This window comes from Symphalangus syndactylus, chromosome 5 (genome assembly GCF_028878055.3).
Source record: "Symphalangus syndactylus isolate Jambi chromosome 5, NHGRI_mSymSyn1-v2.1_pri, whole genome shotgun sequence".
NCBI lineage: Eukaryota > Metazoa > Chordata > Mammalia > Primates > Hylobatidae > Symphalangus > Symphalangus syndactylus.
The window spans coordinates 57,378,364-57,395,806 of NC_072427.2; the positions used below are offsets into that span (position 1 = coordinate 57,378,364).

Genomic DNA, 17,443 nt, shown 5'->3' on the forward strand with positions numbered 1-17,443 from the left:
AAAGCAAAAGCTGGCCCCTCCCCTCTCACAGAGTGGGCATGGCAGCGGCTGCATGGGCAGCTTTCCTTGTGAGCCACAGGTCCCTCTGGACACACTGGGGCCCAGCCACACCCCCCCTTTCCCTTTCATCTTTGTCATTGACCAATGGGCTTGGAGCATTAAGGCCACACCCCTATTCTGCATTCTACTGGGTCCCTGGTTACGCCGCCTCTGGCTCAGTCACACAGCTGCCTGGTAGGTGACTGGAAGCGTCGATTAGTGCTCGCTGGGATTTTGCTGACGTGGCCCCAACCCTAGCTCCCTACCCACCCCACGATGGCAGAAGAAACTCGACAGAGCAAATTGGCTGTAGCCAAGACAAAGGTAAAAACGCACCAGCTCATCACCCCCCAACCCAGCCACAGATCCCCTCCGATGACAAGACCACTGCCAGAGTCCATACCACTCCTGAGGCACACCGGACTGGGCCCCCCAACCCTGGCGCCTCTGGACTCCACCCACCAAAGTCTTGTCAGTCAGCCCTGCCCCTTAAGCAAACAGCCCAGTCCCTGCCCTCGTCAGTCACCCCAGGGTGACTTCGGGTGGGTGACTCCTGGGGATTCCCGCTCCATTACTGGGCCCTCACCTCCTGCCGCCCCAAACTCGACCTCCCTGGTCTCTTTGGGCTCGTGTCTCCAAGGACCTCGGTCCCCTAGCCCCAGGCCCCACGCTCGCCAGTCATCCCTGGGTGACTTTGGGCTGGTGACTCCTGGAGCTCCCTGCTGCACACTCTGCCCTCCCCTCCTGCTGCCTCAAGGTGGACCTCCCTGGGCTCTTTGCGCTGGCATCTCCAAGGAGCTGGGTCCCAACCCTGTGTTTCCCTCCCCCATTGTGGAGCGGCAACTCGGACATTGTGCTGATGTGGTCCCTCTCCCCCGACCAGGAGGATTGGAATGTAGTGATGTCACAATCCACCTAGGAACTGTCATTACCACAAGACCAGCCTTTGATCTTATGACCCAGTCCCCTAAGCGTTGTCACCCCATTTCTGATTCCTCTGGTCACAGCACAAATTTCCAGCTGCAAAGGGAATGTAGATTATGGGACCTAGGAGCAAGAGGTTTCAGGCTGCCTTACTCCCTTAACATAGACATTGACAGTGGGAAAAGCCTACACTTCCCCCATGAGCTGAAAAGGTTCACAGTGTCTCTGGGTGGCAATGGGATAATTGTTTTGGTTTGGTTTTCTCCCAGGCTTCTACTTTCCAGAGAGATTTCAACATTGTTTTCTCAGTTCTCTATCTCATATTCTAATTCTCCATGGTTCTGGGACCAGACTGCCCTTCAGTCAGTGGTCTCTGAAGTGAAATTTGCTCATCTTCTGTGGAATAGATCTTGGGAAACTGAACTTAACAGCTTGAATCTTGCTCATATTATCTCCACCTTGGGTAATTTGAGTGCCACAGGATAAATGTGGGACATCTTTCTGAAGCATCAGTTTCCCTTGATTCTCTTGAGATCAAGAGAAAAAACATGAATGTACTTAGGGATGACAGTCACATAGGTTTCTAAGAGTATACCAGACTTCTCTCTGAAATGAGACTTGGTTTGTCCTCTTTCTGCTAAATTCCCAGATTTAACAAAAAGGCTGCCTTCTGCCATGAGGACACGTTGATATAAAAGTTTGAGAGGTACTGGTGCACTTCTTCACACTAACAGACGTGTGAGAATGTCTGACTCTAAACCACACGGCATACAGTTCCTGCCTACTTAATGTTTACTTTTCTACCTCTGCCTCTGGTTTTGGCCCCTGGCAGCTGCTGATTCTTGGCAAAACCTCAGAGCTTGGAGTCAGAAGACTGAGTTTCAAAGTCCCAGTATCGCCTTTTTCTGTTTTCTAGCCATGATATCAATCCCTCTCAGTCACTAAATGATTGTGACAACACCTTGTACTGTTGTTGGTGTCATTACATCAGATGGTGTATAAGAGTCTTTTGTAAAAACTGTAAAGGAGGATGTGGCTGTAGGGGCTGACAGTTCTCATGAGTATTACTGCTCTTCTTTCCCACAGTTTAAAGAATATTGGCAGAGAAAGAGCTGTAGAGTTACAGCAGGAGAGAAGAGGAACAGGAAAACAAATGGCAGTATCCCTGAGACAGCTACTTTTGGTGGTTGCCAGTCACCTGGGGATGTGAGTCTTGGCTGGCCAGGCTCCTGGGGACAGGGGGCCCAAGGGGCAGTAGAGGGTAATTGCTAAAATTGTGGATGGACTGTTGGGTACTGGTTAAGAATTCTGGGTTTGGCCGGGTGTGGTGGCTCACGCCTGTAATCCCAGCACTTTGGGAGACCGAGGCAGGCAGATCACGAGGTCAGGAGATTGAGAGCATCCTGGCTAACATGGTGAAACCCCGTCTCTACTAAAAGATACAAAGAAATTTGCCAGGCATGGTGGCGGGCGCCTGTAGTTCCAGCTACTCGGGAGGCTGAGGCAGGAGAATGGCGTGAACCTGGGAGGCAGAGCTTGCAGTGAGCCGAGATTGTGCCACTGCACTCCAGCCCGGGAGACAGAGCGAGACTCTGTCTCAAAAAAAAAAAAAAAAAGGAATTCTGGGTTTGAATCCTGCCTCTCCGTCTGGGAGGGATACGATTTACAGCAATTTGCTTGAGCTCTTTGGGCCTCTCTTTTTACATCTGTATAACAGAGGTGGTATTGTTTGACTTCCATTTGTGAAGTTTAAGTGAGATTTGTTATTGTTGTTTTTATGTTAATCCCTAGTACATAGTACATGGCCTGCTGTAAACACCCAGGACACCCAGCATTGCTGTTTGATTTTCCTCATCCCCAGTCTCAAGGGGAAGCCAGGACAATGAGAACAGTCACTTGCCATCAGGAGTCATTGAAAGGGCCCCCGGGTGGGATGGTGGGGAGATAAGAACCATGAGAGAAGTTGGCACAGAGTTATGGGACAAAGGTCCAAGATAGGCAGAAAAGAAAATGTTACCAGTTGATGGGGAAGAAAGGAAGTCAGAGGGCTCAGACACTGAGGGGGACAGAACATCTCCATATGCACTCTCATCTCTTGTAGTCAGCAACAGGTTTCCACCAGGAGGGCCCTACATCATCGGCTACCCTGAAGGATCTGGAGGTAAGAGGCTCTGGGTGGAGGTGCAGTGACCCTGCAGGCCAGCCCTCCAACCTCCTCACACAGCGGGGACGAGCTGCCCCTCTGCCAGCTGAGACAGCCCACACACCCCAGCCCTAATGATTGTTCTCTCTACCTCTCCCCAAACTCCTGCTCCACCTCCTCCTCTCTGCATGCGCCTCAGAGCCCGTGCCAAGAACCGGCAGTAGTCTGGGATTCAAGGTCCGTAAAAGTCAACGAACTAAAGAACACCATCGAATCTTTGGTAAGAGTTCAGTGGGGTCCCCTGATTCCATGCTGCCAATCCTGGGCTGGTTTCCCCTTAGGGCCCTGAAGAAAGAGCTGGGGGCCCCTGGTGCCAAGGGTAAATAGGGAGCTGGGGTGCCCAGGCCTCACCTGGAGGGACCCCAGAGCATGCAGCATGGCTCTTCTTTTGCTGCCCTCTTTGCCGACTCTCTCCTCTCCAGACATCCCTGCTCGAGTCCTTGCTACACACGCCCTGGGGTTGTTGCCTCTCGGGGAATTGCTACCCTGACTGGTTGTCAGGGGCCCTGTATTTCTGCTGTGACTCAGTCCCTAATTTGATCTTCGATTCTGGACAAGCCACCTCTCCTTTTTGGGCTTGTGTTTCCAGAGGAGGTAGTGAGTATCAAAGGTCTCTGTTAGCTCTGAGAGTCCGAGATTTAAAGGCCCCCTAGAATGGAAGCCTCAGGGCCAAGGGCTCTGTCTGTCCTCTTCCATCCTATATCTGCTGTGAAGAACCATACCTGGCCCGTATGTGCTCAGTAAATGTTTATTGAATGAACGCACTTTTCTAAATCACAAGCTGCCAGAAGGAGGGGCCTTTCTCAAACTCCATCTCTAGGGGTTTATGTTACTGTCCTCTCAAGAGAGTCCTGATTCAGACTTTGAGTTCTGTGGCTGTGGGCAAAAGCCAACAAAGACCCAAATCCTCTGTCCTTGGGAGCTTGAGGAGAGTTTACCGGTTCATGTTCCCATTATGTCTGAGAACTTTGCCTTTAAAATCCATTCCTGGCCCCTGCCTACCGCTTCCTGGTCTGGGGAATAGAGTTGAGGGGGCCACCCTCCATCACCTTCATTTGACTCTCCCCACAGAAACAACAGAATAAAGACCTGGAACATCAACTGGAAGAAGTAACGTGATTTCCTTTCCTCGCGACATGACTGCTGGGTTTGGGGGGCACTCAGACATAGAGGCCTCAGTCTCATCTCACCCACTCCCAGCCTGGGGAAGAAGGCTCACTCCTCACATTCCACCCCATCCCCACAGGGCCTCTCATAACCTGGTCCCACGGGTGGGCCTGTCCTGGGGCATTGGTGGCATTCTGGGGGCGTGTCTCTTGCTGTGCCATCTCTGCCTCCCCCTGGTAAGAGCTCTGTCTTCCTCTTCCCATAGGAAAAGAAAGAAAACAAGAAGAGACACCAGGCCGAATGGGGGCTAAAAGTGAGTGGAGGGTGTGAAGTTTCCTCCTGTCCTCCCGAGAATGTTTCTTTCCTTCTCTTTCAGCACTTGCTTTGTTTTTCTCCCAAAGCTTCAAATCGCGATACTGGACAGAGAGAAAAATGAGCTCCACACGGACCTGTGTCGAACAAAAGGTGTTCTCAGACACTTTGAAGGTAGGAATCTGGGCACCCTGTCATCCTTCAACCTGGCACTTTGACAGGTCTTCAGGGGGAGTCCTTTGGGTCCCATCTCAACTCTCTCATTGCAGAAGAGTCCAAGGATCTGGCAGGCCACCTGCAATGCTCATCGCAGTGTATAGGAGAGTTGGAGCGGGCTCTCTCTGCTGTCACCACCAAACAGAAGAAGGATATCAGTGTGAGTTCAACCACTTGCCCTGTCCCCTGGGTGCCCGGCTTCACAGATGGAAGAGTGAGCCTAATGGTCCCTTCTGCAGGATGGAGTGTCCTGCCCAGAAGGCAGCATGGCCATTTCTCGCTGCTTTTGTTTATGGTTGTTAGAGGCAGCATGGGGCTGAGTCAGCTGCTGTGGGTGAGTTGGGGGGCACTGTGGGGAGTGAGCACTGGACACAGAGCTTGGAGGCCAGGTGCCCGCCCTGCCCTTACCTGGCTGTGGTCTTGGCCAGGTCCTAGGTGGGGTATTGGGTACTCGTACTGTGAAGGTACAGAAGAGTACCTTTAGTATGTTACCATTTCTGTAGAGAGGGGAAATGTGTGTGTGTGTGTGTGCGTGTTTGTGTACATACTATGATAATAGACATAAAACATGCCTGAGAATTGTTCATAAAAAATTCAGGAGAGAGCAACAGGGTGGCTGGGAGATACTTCCTTTCTGTACTTTCTGAGTTTTGGACTATGCGAATGTATCATCGTTTCAAACAGTGCACATAAAGATTAATTTTCCCCTTCTTATCTGTGCCCCCACCCCCCCAGCAAGAAAAATGGGCTTAGAGAATCAGATAGACCTGGGTGTTCAACTCCCAGCTCTGCCTAATTGATCTTAGGCAAGCACTTAACCTCAAATACTCCCTGTTTTTTCAAATACACAATAGAGGTAATCATAGTAACTGTCTCCTGTGGTGGTTGTGAGGATTAAATGGGATTGCTAGCATGGTACCTGTTGAAGCCCTCCATAAAGGTTCAAACAGTGGTAATAATAATAGTAGTAACAATAGCAATATTATCTGATCTCTCTGGGCCTCTGTTAGCCAGCTGTAAATTCAATCTCTTTCCCTGTCCCTTCCAACTTTTCTGAGTTCTTTTAAAAACCAGACTATGGGCTTGGAAATGCCTTGATCTTTACTGACCGAGTTGTTTATTGAGCCTAGCCCTGGCCCTTTTAAGGGGCACTCTGTGGAATGTCCCGGGCTCCCCAGATCGAAACTTCTCACTCTTCACCATCCAGTTCTCGAGCCGCAGTAGAGAACTTAGCTGGTGGCGGTTAAAGAAATCCACAGAGGAGAAGGCACGGCTGAAAACACAGCTAACACGGGTGAGGTTTTGCAGAGGGAGGGATGTGGAAGGAAGATGACCCCAGGTGGCCAGGAGCAGGTGAGGACCAGTGACAGCCCTTCCTAACTTCTGTGCCCATTCTTGCAGTTGAAGCAGTTGCTGACCCAAGTCCAATCAGAACGAGATCAATATGTTTGCCAAATAGAAGGAGAGAGGGCCCGGTGGCAGCAGAGGATGAGCAAAACGTCGCAGGAGGTGAGATCTGACCCTTCGGCCACCCCACCTTAGATAGGTCACTAGATCTTTCTGGGCATCTGTAAAATGAGAATAGTACGGCCAGAGGTGGTCATGGGTCTGGGCTTTGTGGGGGTGGGGGCAGAGAGGGAGATGGGAGCCTGCCCAGCCACCAGCCCCTCTCTCCAGGGCCCTTTCCCTCTGTGCTTTGGGCAGATTGACACCTTGAAAAAGTCAAAAAATCACTATACGCATCGGTTAGAGGAGCTGCAGTCCAAACTCAAAAATCTGATGGGTAAGATGGGGCTGGCATGACCTGGGAGCAGGACTGGCATCAGAGGGCTGTGGGGGTGGCTTAGAATCCCCTAGGGAGGTGGGTGGATGGAAGGGAGAGGGAGGCAGAGGGAAAGAGGTCTGTGCCAGGAGACAGCAAGTCATCATCTCTATGAGCCTCAGTGTCCCTATCAGCAAAGGGGGCCCATTGTCAGCCATCCATAGTTCTCTCTATCTGAAAGTGGCTTTGAAGACAGGCTACCATTCAGGTGCAAGGAATCATTAGCAGCGAGGCCAAGTTTGAGGAGCCTGAGAGGAGCTGTGCACCAAGAGGAGGGTTTTTGTTTTGTTTTGTTTGAGAATCCAGAGGCCCTTATTGTCTGCTTCCTTTCTCAGCTGAACCCTTGCCCCCGGAGCCCCCAGCAGTGCCCTCTGAGATGGAGCTGCAGCACCTGAGGAAGCAACTCGAGAGAGTGGCAGGAGAGCTCCAGGCCCAGGTCGAAAAGAATCAGCGCATAAGTCTCCTGAACCGGGTCCAAGAAGAGAGGCTTCAGAAGCAGGAGGAGAGGCTTCAGGAACAGCAGGAGAGGCTTCAGCTGCTGGCCAAGCCACAGAGCGTCTTCGAGGAGCTGGTGCGTTCCCCAGCTGGGGAGCCTGCCCTCCTCCCTAGCCCTCCGGGCCTTTGTTTCCCCACCTCTAAAACGGGGCAGTGTAGCCCTCACGTGAAATGTTACTTCTAAAGGCACCTGTGAACCAGGTGGCTGTGGGAGAGAGGGGATGATTTTTCTAACCTGCCTCCACCCTTCCTGGTGCCATGGGAGGCAGACACCAAGTTCTGGGGTCTCCAGCTGCAGTGGGTGCTTGCTGATTGCTTCTCTCTGTCCTGAACAATGAGAACAAGAGCACCCTGCATTTGGAGCAGCAAGTAAAGGAGCTACAGGAGAAGCTGGATGAGGTGAAGGAGATGGAAACCTCCACCCCATCCAAGAAGGGCTGGGAGGCGGGCACTAGCCTCTGGGGAGGGGAGGTGCCAGGCCAGAGGCAGCTCCAGCCTGGGGGCTGGTGACCACAGCACCCCCCAGGGCATTCCTGTGGCTGTTTCTTGCTTCCCGCCCTCAACTTTTAGAGGTGGGTAGCCCTGGGCTCCTCCCAGGTCTGGACATCATCATCCCAGCTAGAGGCATGGAGCCCCCCAGTCACAGGGGAAGAGACAGTGCTATAAGAGGCTCCTTATGCCAGGCGCAGCGGGTCATGCCTATAATCCCAGCACTTAGGGAGGCTGAGGCAGGAGAATCGCTTGAGGTCGGGAGTTTGAGATCAGCCTGGCCAATGTGGTAAAACCTCATCTCTACTAAAGTTACAAAAAAAAAAAAAAAAATTAGCGGGGCATGGTGCACGTGCCCGTAATTCCAGCTACTCAGGAGGCTGAGGCACGAGAATTGCTTCAACCCAGGAGGTGGAGGTTGCAGTGAGCTGAGATTGCATCACTGCACTCCAGCCTGGGCCACAGAGTGACTCTCTTGTCTCAAAACAAAACAGAAAGACTCCTTACATTAAAACTGGATTCCAGCCTCCGTTCCACTGGTCACCATTCAAGTACTTTGCATCTCTAAGTCTCTGTTTCTTTAACTTCAAAAGGAAGTCAGCATTTTCCTTACAGAGGTGCTGAGGATTAAATGAGAAGAGGGTGTGAGATTTGAGGCTGGGGAAGGAGGCACGGGGTTCTAGGAAAGCGAGGCAGTCACTTAGGCCTGGAGTAAAGGGACAGGGGCCTGGGCAGCCGACAGAGCCCCCACAGTGCCCTGGCTACCCTATTAATGGGCCCAGAATCTGGAAACCAGCCACCACGTGCCCGCACACCCAGGGTCTTCCTGCAGGTGGAGCTGAAGAGCCAAGAGGCTCAGAGTCTGCAGCAGCAGCCAGACCTTTACCTGGGCCACCTGCAGCAGTACGTGGCCACCTATCAGCAGCAGGTGGCCACCTATCAGCAGCTGACCTCTGAGAAGGAGGTGCTGCACAGGCAGTGACTGCAGCAGACCCAGCTAATGAACCAGCTGCAGCAGCAGGAAGCTTGGGGCAAAGCGGTGGCCAAGATGGCCCGCCAAAAGTTGCAGGAGACCCAGGAGAGGGAGCTGCAAGGATGGGGCCGTGAGGGGGACGACCTGGCAAACTTCGTCCCTTCTCACTCTTTCCTGGCCCCTTAGGAGAGCCTGGAAGCTGTCAGCAAGCAGAACCAGCAGCTAACAACCCAGTTTGGCCTCATGGCTCTCCCTGGAGAAGGTACGGGAGACCGCTCAGAGGAAGAGGAGAGAGCCCCAGGAGGAAGGGGGGACTGTTAGCAGCATAGGATTGAGGAGTTTCAAGAGACCTTTAGAACAGCTGGTCACTATGCCGACCGGGTGCCTGCACTAAGTCTGGCATCAGTGTGGTGACCTCCTGTGAGCAGGGGCCACCAAGTTGCCTAAGGATGGCTGAACTGGCCCAGGTCAGAAAGGGAGCAGGTCAGAACTCCCACATCGACCAGTAGTGGGAGTGTGCCTGGGCGGAATAGCAATATCTTGATTCTTAAAAATAAAGAACAGCAGCTCATTCCTCTCTGGGGAGGGGCTGGCTCAGGGTTACACAGTGAGGGTGGAGGTAGAGGTGGGCCCACGGTACCTCCCTTGTTGGGTTGTCTGAGGACCCCTCTGGCCACCCCCCACAGGAGATGGAGGAGAACCTCGGCCCATGCCGAGCGTCCCAGAGGACCTGGAGAGCGGGGAGGCCACGGTGAGCCTGACTCCTCCTGCACCCACTTTGCCACCTTCCTCTATGGTCCCTGCAAGGCCCCTTTATGCTCTTAGATTCCCTTCCTTCTGATTTCTCTGGACCTTCACCCCTTCCGAGAGCCAGTGGTCAGACACCATTTCACCTGTGACCAACAGGTGCACTCTGAGGCCCCAAGGGAAGGGGCAGCGCTCCACCTCTCTGCCCCATTTCTTCTGTGTATGCCCCTACAAGAATGCTCACGTCTTGCCCTCAGGTGGCATTTTTCAAGGCCACTGGAGCCACTGCCCAGGAGGAGCAGGCATGGTTACGAGAGCAGGTGAAAGAGCAGAGGGTGTGCTGCCAGCGCCTGGCTCACCTGTGGCCTCGGCCCAGAAGGAGCCAGAGGCAGTGGTCCCAGCCCCAGGGACTGGGGGCGAGTCTGTGAGTGGGGAGACCCACCGGGCCCTGCAGGAAATCATGGAGAAGCTGGCCCACGACAGGACTCCCCTCCGCCTTCTCCATGACTTGAAAATGCCACCTGAGGGCAGGTCACTGCCGAGATATGACCACAATATTTTGGCTCCAGATCAGCTTTATGGACCACCTGGAGGAGAAGGCAGACCTGAGTGAGCTGGTGAAGAAACAAGAAATACGATGCCATCAGTGAGTGGGAGGCCAGGGCACGGCAGGGGGAGCTGCAGGGCCATCAGAGAGGCCCCAGTGTCTGAGCCCTGTCCTCCTGCAGGAAAATCCATCACCTTTTAAAAGAGCCAGGGCGCCATGCCAAAGATGCGGCACTGGGAGGAGGAGATCATGAGGCTGGCCCAGGACAGGAAGGAGATGAAGGTAGGGTGTGCAACATCTCTGTGGGGGTGCGGGTGGGGGTGGGGGTGGGGGTGGGTGTGAGGGTGGGCGCAGGCAGTGGCATGACAGCTGAGCACCCCTCCCTCCAGGTGAAGCTGCTGGAGCTGCAGCAGATGGTATCGGGGCCTGTGGCAACTACAACAATGGGCACAGAAAATTCCTGGCCGCTGCCCAGAACCCTGCTGGTGAGCCCGGTCCAGGAGCCCCAGCCCCCCAGGAGCTTGGGGCTGCAGACAAGCATGGTGGTGAGTAGAGCCCTCAGGCGGGGTGGGCAGGCAGGAAGAGGGGGGCTCCCACTGTGCTCAGATCCCTGCCTCCCTCTCTCCAAAGATCTTTGTGAGGTGAGCCTCACCACCTCTGCACAAGGAGAGGCCAGGGAGGGTCCTCCCTGTGACAACCCTACTGCACAGCCGATCGTGCGGGACCACCAGGAGCACCAGGCTTGGGCAGCATTGGCTGTCTTCCATTCTTTTGCTGGGCGTGGCTGCCGAGAAGAAGGAGATAAACATCATCATCATCAAAGAGCTGGCCAAGAAATTTTTAAATAAGAAACCAAGTTATGGGGTTAATCTCCCACACAATTCATTTCGTTCATTTGAATGTTAGAGCCACTCATGATTATTTGTGTTTCTATTTTATAGTTTAAGTTTATTTGTAAAAAGTTAAAAGAGAGTGGGTCTCTGTGGCTTTCACTGATGTTCACTCTGGCATCCTTTAGTATTTTTCTCTTTTAATTTCATAATTGTAGGTCATTAGCATGCATATCGAGTTTGCCCTTATGTGGTGGGAGTTCAAACACGCAAAGACTCACTCTTTGCAAAAAATTCTTCTCGTTGGTTTGGAATAGGCTGCCATGCTTTTGTAATGTCATTGCAGCATGTATATTCATTACAGAATTCAGATAAAATTTGCCTATGTTCTGCTAGTGTTTGATGTAATCTTAATCACAGTGAGCTCTTCATTAGCTCAATATGTGGTTTGCCCCCAAGTGTGCACTGTTTATTACTTTGTAATATGCCACTATGAGTACTGACATTTAGAGTTGTTCAAAGGCCGAGAACTGGAAACAGCCTTTCCTCCATTTTCTGTGTATTGGTGATGGGAGTCATAACCTTTTGGGGGAGCTTTTTAAATCTCACAGAAGAGGAAAGTGGCCTGCTCTGGCAGGTATGTGCAGGATAGAGTGTGTTTCATCTGTCCCGGTGCCAAGAATTAGCGCTGTATTATGGTGATTCCCTTAGGATTTGTATGTGCTCTGGGCTCATGAAGATACTGCATCATGAGCTACAGCAGTTGTACTCTTTTTCGATGACCTAAAAAGGGATGATTTCTGAGGAATGAAAGGCTCCCATCATTGACTGTGGATGTGGAAAACCTTTCCTAGCTTAGAGCATTTGTATCTATAATACGTTTTAAAGTCAGAGTTCATGTTACCTGTTTTAATCACATGACTACATGCCTCAGTACACAAAAGGGCACTGGTTGGCATTCTTCTTAATGTATTTAGTGAAGATCATAAGAAATCCTTTACGAGTTCAAATGTCCCTGGAACAGGCATACAGGCTCTAGCCAAGAATGAATTAGAGTGAAGGAAAGCTGTGTGACGCCTGGCATTCCTCTCTGTCCACGGAGCTTCTTTCAAGCTTGAAGACTGATTTTACCATCTAGACCTCTCTGGCTAATACCTATTCGTCAACGACCTTGGTTACTCTGACATAAGAATTTACTTCTTTTCCTTGAATGGAAAACACTTTAAAAAATAATAAGAAACATTATTATAAACTAATACGTGTGAGAGTACTTAGTTGAAACAAAAAGGAATTTTAGTAGACAGTATTATACTATCTTTGAAAATCAAGGAGAAATTTATGCAACTTAAAATGTTTACAAACTGCAGTGCAATCTACTGTTTGTGAATGTCGATGTATTATCAGGAAACGTGTCTATACAATCACACAGTTATATTTTCTCACAAACTTCTTTACGAAGAGTGAAATATGTTTCTGTACCTCTCGGTTTCAGTTACGGACATGTTTTGTGCAATATTTATGTGACTGTGCCTATGCGTGATGAATGAATGCATTTCAGTCATATATTGCCTAAATCATAACTTGATGATGCTTGGGAAAGACTCAACAGTTCAAAGTTCATGAAGTTCTAATGTCTGTGTTCCAGAACACATCACATTATTAGGACGTAGGGAGATATGTATGTGTGCTCCCTGGGGTGGGGATTTCTAGTTACTAGACCATCTCCAGATTTAGCATTTGGCATCCTCCTGATACTTCTATGACATTAACAGGAGAGCAACAATATGATTTAACCAATGGAATAACAGATTTGCTGGCATTCACTGAACGAGGGCAAATATTCGGTCCTTGTGACTTCAACTGACTCTTCCAAATTTTATGAATGTATCAATGTATTAGATAAACCCAGTTTCAGAATGATAAAGAAAAAAATGTTGGACCAAATAATGCGGCTAATTAACAGTGGTACGATTTCTAGCCCGAGGGTTTAAAATGCACTTAAAGTCCTGTTCTTGCCTTTTATTTTCTGAACTTGCCGCTTTTGCATTCTTTGAGTTCAGTTTAAAGACAATTACTTTAAGAGCATTTTAAACCCTCGGGCTAGAAATCGGACCACTGTTAATTAGCCACATTATTTGGTCTAACATTTTTTCTTTTATCATTCTGAAACTGGGTTTATCTAATACATTGATAAATTATTTCAAAGGTACTTTTATCTTTGAAATCACTTCACTTTTACCGTGATGAATATCAGTGACTAGGAATGACCTTCAGATAGCGTTTAGCATCTGTAACCAATCTGACAATAATGTGTTCATCAGGTGCCTATGGATTAAATCACACACTGGCATATTTAAGCTGAAAGTCAGTCTGGAAAATAAATTTACCATATTGACTGAAATAGCACTCTTTGTATAGGTATTTGTCATATATTTAAGAAAAAGCTAAAAAGAATGGAAATTGTATGAGAATAACTTCCGTCTTTCTTCAAACTGCAAGCCGTCTTTTGCGATACCTCATTCAGCCGAGTATTTGTGCTCTTCCTCATTCAGTGTAAGGCAGCTCTCAGTTTGCTTAGAAGGCAACATTGAAAGGTTACAGTTCATCAGAAACATAAAATTTTAAAATGTGAGTTCCACTGAATACATTTTAATTTCTGTATGAAAATCAAAACACCGATTTGAAGATTGCAGTATGTAATAATTACTTTAAAAGTATTTGATTAAACCTGATAGATTTTCCAGAAATGAAAAAATATCAGCTCTAAAACCAAAGCTGAATTTTAGAAAATTTGAAAATGTAAATCAGTCCTATCCATAATATAGTTTCTCTAAAACTTTATCTTGAAGAGTCATTTTAAAATAATATAGCTAATAAAAAATGTAACTGCTATCTTAATGTTCTGAAATAAGTTAAAACATTTTAAAATATGAATACTGCAGTACAAAAGAAAGAAACGGTGGGAAGGAAAAGCAGAGAAAGAAATGCCAATTCCAGTCCAAAGCTTTATTTGCCAAGTTTTCTTAGAATGAATTTTACTAATTTATGAATTCTTGTAAACAGAATGTGTAATGGAAATACTGAAAGATTTTTCCCTAGAGTGGCATTATTGACTGCTGATGTGATGCTACTGTAATGTAATAAATTATTAAATTGTTTCAAAGTGTTGTTTTTGCGTTAAAATTTTATTTTGCCTTTCTTGAAAACTATAGTATTAAAGGTATTGATACTGTGCAAATGCTGGGCATGCTTGGCATGCCCACAAAATAAAAAAGTTATGGGATTAAAAAAGTTGTGGGGTGAAAAAGTTATGGGATAAAAAATATAAAAACGTTGTGGCAAAAAAACTTGTGGGAAAAAAGTAGAAAAAAGTTTTACGTAAAGTTACAAAAAAAAGTTATGAAAAAGAAGTTATGGGATTTGTTTAAAAAGTCACGGAATAAAAATAAAAATTAAAAGCAGGCCCCTGTCAGCAAAGCCTGGAGAAGTGGGGCTGGAGTCTCCACCGCCACCATGTCCCTACCACCCCTTCCCAGGAACCCCTGTACAATTAGGGTAGCAGGACAAGACCTCTGTCTAATGGGGAAAGACAAACAGACCCTTTGCCACCTTGACCAGGGCTGAGTCCCTAAATTTCTGGATGATGATGATTGTTATTTAAGAGCCAGAGGCTGGTGGAGTTGGTTTGTTTGGAGGAGGCCTGATGGCCCCCTTACTCTCACCATAGCAACTTTTCCCTCAGGGGGACTCCCATCTTCTTATTCAGAGAGATAGTTGAGGCAGGAAAGTGGGGCTAACGGTGGACCAGCGAGGGCATGGGCTGCTGGGGTGGCCCCCCTTCCCCGGTGTACATACTGTGTCTGTGTAACATTTTATATATTCCAGAGGGTAGGGCTGCCCCTGTATCATACCTAGCAGTGGTTGGAGCTGGCACATGGGAGGAGGTTCTAATAATTATTTGTGGCTGGGAAACTTATTTATTGCTAGCATAGGACAGAGGAAGGAGGCGGGGATGGGGTCGTGGCTCCCTGGTGATGCGACTCTTGTTTATTTTGCTTTTTATTTTGGAATAAATGGATTTAGACATACTCCTCGGCCTGGTGTGTTCCCGTTTCCCTCACTGGGTCCTGGAGTTTGTGCCACCAAACAAGGAGTCCCAGAGTGTCTTGAGCATGTCCAGCTAGGCTGTTGGGGACCTTCCAGGCATGTTACCTGTATGCTGCCTGGTGGCGCCTGGAGGATTCCACGGGGACTGCCATGGCGCCTATGGGGCGCAGTCCGGCCCTGACAGTCAACAGGCTCAGAAGCCTGATCTAGCGGTGGCCGGGAAGACAGGTACCAGCACCTAAGGGCACTGACTTCCACCCACCCCAGGAGTCTTCCCTGCCGTCTCCTTGCCTCCCTCTCCTGTCTGCACCTGGTGGCCTGTTCTGTCTGTCCCTCCAGAGTGCCAGCTGCCCCCCAGGCTCCCTTCAGGCTGAGTTCGTGGCCCTGCCCCCTGGTGGCCAGAGCCGGCTTCACAGGATAAGAGCCAACTGAGTTCCAGGGGCTTTCCAGGAAAAGTGTCCCTTGGAAAACGTATGGCCTTTTCACCCCTCCAAACAGCACACTAAAAATGGCTTGGCCTTTCCCCTCCCCTGAGCTCCACAGAGAACACACCCAGCAGACGACACACTTCCCCGTCATCCAGAAATGGGTTTGATTCTCAGCCAAGGGACAGCAGGACTGGTAGAGACTGTCAGGCCACACAGCTGCCTGCACAGCACTCCCATGCTTGGTGGGGGGGTGGGGCGGAAGGGATAGCGGGGGCTGATTCTCCATAGGCTGGGCATGACAGGGAGGCTCACTGGAGGTCGTGCACTTTGGAGGGGCAATGTCTGGTGACAGCTTTCTCTTGTTGGACCACAAGACTCCAAAAGGACAGCACAGTGACTGATTCCCAGCACTAGAGGCGACGCGGTCGGCCACATGTAGGTGTAGGGGTGTGTGTGTGTGTGTGTGTGTGGGTGTATGTGTATTTATAGATATTTATAGAACAATGCAGGGGCATACCACAGAGGTGGGCACAAGTTTTCACAACGGTCACACCTGGATGTGTCAGCTCACCACCACAACAGACTACTAAGTCACAGATGAAGGGGGCTGGCTTTGGGGCTGGGGGAGCCACTGCCAAGTCACAGAACAGCCGCCCAGGCAGGCTTGGAAAGGGAGGCCTCCGAGAAGAGGAGGGATCTGTTTAGAGATCGAAGGGGGGCCTGGGGCTCCCAGGATGGGATGGACTTGCCTGACCCGATCGGCTGGCAGTTGAAGAGAAAGCAGAGAGAAAACAGGAGAAAGAAAAGGGAGCAGAGAGCTGGTGAGGCAAGTGCAGAGCACAGGTGTGCCACAGCAGCTGTGGGAGGGCCAGGGAGGGGAGGGTGCAGGTGCGGGTGTGGCAAGGTTCCTGGAAAAGAGGGGCTGGAAGGGAAAGGGGAGGAAGATGGAGGGAGGAGCCGGAGCTTCACAGGTAGTGCCTGGGGGCTGCGGCGGCCCTCCTCACCCCACACATGCTGGCCTCTTCCATTGCACTCAGGCAGTGCACCCACAGGTCAGACCAATGCTCGACCTCCTTGGGCTTCCCTCTTCTCTGATCACCAACCAACTTGTCTTCCAAGCTGTCTTCCAAGCTGTCTTCCAACCAACTGGTCCGGGGCCACCTCTCACCTTGGGGAGCCCAACGCAACAGCCACCAGGCCTGACAGAAGGAACACTGCTTGAACAAGGATGATGAAGCTAAATGGGATGGATGGCTGGAGTGATCGCCGGAACCCCCTCTGGGTGGTCAGAAAGCCCAGGACCCTCTGAAGGGACCCTGGGGGAGGCAGGGAGGGCAGGCAGCCGGAAGCCACTGGCTATAGACTTGTAAGTCTAAGAGGGGAGCCTCAGCTTGTTGGGGCTTGCAGGTCACATAGGTGAGGCTGGGTCCTTCCTCCTAGGAAAAGAAGAGGGAGACCACGGCAAGGGAGGTGGGTGGGCTTGCTGGGCAGAGCTCAGCTGGGCCAGCAGGCACTGTGGTCCCTTTGGCTGAATAGCAGGGCCGACCTCTAGGAGCAACAAGCCAAGGTGCGTGAGCCTGCTGGCTGGCGGTAGTGCTTCAGCGGGGCCCAGGGAACCTGCCTTCAGTCACATGCTAGCAGCTATGATGGTACCTGGGAGGGAGGGAAGGGGGCTGTGTGCCCCTACCTGGCCTGTGAGGTGTGTTTTGGGTTGACCGTGTGCATGGGACTCTTGAGGTTTTATCCTAGATCACCACTGTTTTGCCAACAGATAGAGGAGGTGGGACCCTATCACCCCTGCTCTGCAGTGGATTTGGCTCTCAGCACTCCAAGGCATCCAGGCTGGGAGCTGGATGCCCCACCCTGGCAGCATGGCTCAGACAGCACAACAGGTACGGCATGCCCAGGATGACATTCCTAGGCCTCTGGCCACCTCAGAGTACAGCCCCACACACAACTCCCTCCAAGCTCTCAGCCCTTACACCATAAACCACGAGCTCCCTGACGGCTCCAGAGAGCACCCACATCTGCCAGCTTGGGCACGGAGCCTGTTCCAAGAGCCCCCAGGCTCAGCCATGGGGGCTGCGGGGCTTTGGGGCCATGGGGCCAGCCCTGGTACCTGCATCTGGCAAGGATGCTCTGCACCTGCAGCCAGGAGTTGCCCACGGGCCCCCATGTGCACGCTGATGGTGGTCGTGTTGGTG

At 50.6% G+C, this 17,443-nt stretch overlaps 1 pseudogene; it reads left to right on the forward strand.

The window, feature by feature from the left end:
• Window positions 1-222: 222 nt before the first annotated feature.
• LOC129482561 (golgin subfamily A member 8S-like) lies at window positions 223-13,872 on the forward strand (annotated as a pseudogene).
• The last annotated feature ends 3,571 nt before the right edge of the window (window positions 13,873-17,443 follow it).